Source organism: Elephantulus edwardii, unplaced genomic scaffold, assembly GCF_000299155.1.
Source record: "Elephantulus edwardii isolate Elephantulus edwardi_28Jun2011 unplaced genomic scaffold, EleEdw1.0 scaffold00137, whole genome shotgun sequence".
Lineage (NCBI taxonomy): Eukaryota > Metazoa > Chordata > Mammalia > Macroscelidea > Macroscelididae > Elephantulus > Elephantulus edwardii.
The window spans coordinates 2,950,430-2,954,371 of record NW_006399887.1 but is presented as its reverse complement, the minus strand read 5'-3'; the positions used below and the strand labels follow the sequence as shown (position 1 = coordinate 2,954,371).

General features: G+C 42.1%; 1 pseudogene; it reads left to right on the top strand.

Annotated features, from left to right (window-relative positions):
- Positions 1-1,041: 1,041 nt before the first annotated feature.
- Positions 1,042-1,371, top strand: LOC102845473 (annotated as a pseudogene).
- Positions 1,372-3,942: the final 2,571 nt, after the last annotated feature.

Genomic DNA, 3,942 nt, shown 5'->3' with positions numbered 1-3,942 from the left:
TCCCATGGGAGCTGGAAAAGGCAGGGTAATGGTAGGCATAGTCCCATGGTGATTAAATGATAATTTATTTTTTTTTTTTACAAAGAGATTGTCTTTTTTATTTGTGTTTTTCCCATTTTGGAATAGGGGCATAGACTCTCTGGCTGCTTCATGCTGAACAGGGGCATTGAGATGAAGGGGAAGGGGAGCCCACTTTTCTGGTGGTCTTGAGTTGAAGTTGCATGGCTTCTTGTTCAGTTAGAAGATATTTTCCTGACATTATCTGCCCTCTGGACTGCAAGGTATTTGCATGGGTGAGTCTAGTGGGAGTGGCTGGCTGAACTGTGAGGCTCCATCCACCATCACATCCTTAGCTGGCAGTTATATTTTCCTTTTATCTCTGGAACAGGGTTCAGGTTCTGCAACAAGACTCAGTGTTCAGGTTACCTATAAGAGAGGGAGCAAATCTAGAGAGACAAAACTTTTGAGTTACAAAGAAAAGGGCTTTGGAGGTGTTGCTTACAAGTGTACTGGAGGGAAGTAGCTTAGATAAAATTCCTCATATACATCAGGCCGCTCTCCCCAGAGGCCAGACGAAACTCCCCAGGAGCCAGATGGCTCTCCTCAAGGACTGGGTCAAGTAGTTTTAATCCGTAATTTAAAATGATACCTTCATAATACTATGAGTTTGTCAGAGTCCACAGAACTGCTGTACAATAGAGCAAATCCCGATGTGAACCTTAGACTTCAATTACCATGTGCCAATATTGGTTCTTGTAACAAACACAGCAGAGACATGCAAAAGGGACTAATCAAAGAAATAGTGCAAGGGGGACAGGAGTACCTGGGAGCTCTCTGTACTCTCTGCTCAGGTCCTCTGTAAGCTTCCAACTTCTTTAAAAAAATAACATCTACAAAACAAAAATCCAGGTTCGTGCTGGAGGAGGTGACCAGAAAGTAGGCTTCTGCTGCTGGGCTTCTTCGGCTCTGCAGCGGAAACGCCTTCCGCACAGAACATCAATGCAAGCCTGAATAGGAAAAACAAATCTTTCCACCTAAGCCATGGCTTATCAGTTATACAGAAATACCACCTTGGGAAACAGTCTTCAAGAGAGCCTAGATGAGCTCATTCAGTCTCAACAGATCACCCCCCAACTTGCTCTTCAAGTTCTCCTTCAGTTTGATAAGGCTATCAGTTCAGCATTGGCTCAGAGAGTCAGGAACAGAATCAATCTCAGGGGTTCTCTAAATACGTACGGATTCTGCGATAATGTGTGGACTTTTGTTTTGAATGATGTTGAATTCAGAGAGGTGACAGAGCTTATTAAAGTAGATAAAGTGAAAACTGTAGCCTGTGATGATAAAAATACTGCCTCCAATACTACAAAATGAATGGGGGGAAATGCCTTTTTTATGCCATCCTCTCTTATTACTCTTGGCTTTTTTAAAAGAAACTTAGAAGAGACTTTTTAAATTTATTCTAGCAATGCAGAAATTACTCCATTGTGCTGTGCTGTCCAAGAAGTCCAGTGGAAAGCTCGTAACTATAGCCGCTTCCATTCACTTATTATGCAGCATGAAGAAACCCAATTTTTTTAAATAACAAATCAAAAGTTGTAACCTTCCTATAAATATTCTTTAATAAATGAATTTTAAGACATAAAAAAATCCAGGTTCACCATTCCAAATTCATGCAGTTTCTTCAATCTTATACACAGCATCTGTTTACTTTGAAAACACCAAAATTAATACCTGGTCCAGGCCCTAGACAAGCTAATTCAGGCTTTTTTTGGGGGAGGGGAGAGTCAGATATCTCTGTTTTTCAAATGGCTTGATTAATTTTAAAGAGCTCAGTGTTACTGGGACACAATCCTTTTGAAAACCTCATCTAGACTCTTAAAAAAAAAAGATGACGCCAATAGAAAAATTGGCAAAGAGTCTGAAGAGGTTTACCAGGAAAAGAAGGAAGAAAAATGGCTTTTAAGTATCTGAAATCATGCTGAGTCTCACTCGTAATCAAAGGAGAGCAATTTTGAAATAACATGTTTTCCTTAATTCCATGGCGGACAGTATGCCGCTTAATAGTACACTGTTGTTGAGGGGTGGTGGAATAAGAATTTGTGCAGCTATTACTCTGATGTGTTCCAGGGCCCAGTCCTTGGTCTGCTTCTCTGCACGTCTGCACCCCATGTTTCACAGTTTATTGTGGTTGGTTGCCATGGAGTTAGTTGCCATGTTTGCTACTCACAGTGGCCTGACGTAGAACAGAACACTGTCCAGTTCCACATCATTTTTACCATCATTGCTATGTTTGAATCTGTTTTGCAGCGGTTGTTCAGTCTATCTCACTGAGAAGGTTTCTTGTTTCCTCTGGCTTTCTACCAACCACGATATCATTTTCTAGTGATTGACTCTCCTGATGATGTGTCCACCGTATGTGAGTGGAAGTCTTACCATCCTCGCTTCTGAGGAACATTTCACATGCGTTGAATTTGTTGGACCTTTTTGGCAATCTGTGATATATTCATATTCTGTGTCTATTTCACAACTGAAATGCATCCATTGTTCTGATTTTTTTCCATTGTTCAGCATTCAAGTGCGTGTGAGGTGGTTGAACACAAAACAACTAACTGGATCTTGGGTCAGATGTTGGGTCAGATGCACTTTAGTGAAAACCTTGCATGGCTTAGAAACCCTGTGTCTGGAGAACAGCACCATCCTCAGATTCACAAACTCAATCGACACTCAACTTCATCACTTCGATAGTCAATAAACCCAAAAACCTGTCCTACTACCATGGCAATGACTAGAAATTATCGAAGGAGAATTGATGCCTTTGATCTGTGATGCTGGAGAAGAGTGTTGAATATACCATGGACTGCTAAGAGAATGAACAAGTTCATCCTGCAGAGGTTGAAACCAGGCTGCTCCTTGAAGGCAAGGATTCTGAAGCTTCATCTGACATACTTTGGACATACTGCAAGGAGGCGCCAGTCCTTGGAAAGGGACGTTATCCTTGGGAGAGTGGAGAGACAGCGCAGGAGAGGAAGACTCTCTATGAGATGGATTTACTCAGTGCTTGGGGTAATGGGGGTAGGTGTGTCAGAGACAGTAAGATTGGCTCAGGACAAAGCAGGATTTAGAGCTGTTGTCATAGGGTTGCTATGAGTTGCAAGTGACTTGATAGCACATAATAACAGAAACTACCACCATGGAGTCAATTTCAACATATTGTGGACTTCCACAAGATCCAAGACTAAGTATTTTCAAGAGGAGAGTGCCCATCTTTCTCTCTCCAGGTCCAAACTGGTGGTCTGTAAAGTAACAGCTCCATGTAATTATGCAGTATGTCACCAGCCTCCCTGGATAGCCATTAACAACTCAACTTGTGGCCACTAAGTCAGAACCCACTCCTAGTTGACCCTCCAGCAGGTTTTCAGAGGATGGAAATCACACAGGAGATTACCTTTCTCCCACAGAGGGTCTGGTGGATTCGAACTGCTAGCATGGAACTTAGCAACACCACTAGGATTTCCTGCAACAGCCAACAACATGCACAAAGCCAAACTTCTGCAAACCTGCTTCACCTCCTTAGAGTAGTTCTCAAATTCTCTCCTCTCCTCAAGCTCTTAAAAAAATAAGACCCCAGGACTAGATGGTATACCAATTGACATATTTCAGCTAACAGATGGCTGCCCTGGACGTGCTCACCAAGCTGGGCCAAGAAATCTGGAGAACAACCACTTGGCCAACTGACTGGAAGAGATCTATATTTGTTCCTATCCCAAAGAAAGGTGACCCAATAAAGTATGGAAACTATAGAACAATCTCATTGATTTCACATGCAAGCAAGATTCTACTGAAAATTATCCAAAAATGACTGGAACAACACATCAGCAGAGAACTGCCAGAAGTCCAACTGGGTTTAGAAGGGGTTGTGGTACTAGGGATATTGTAGCTGAT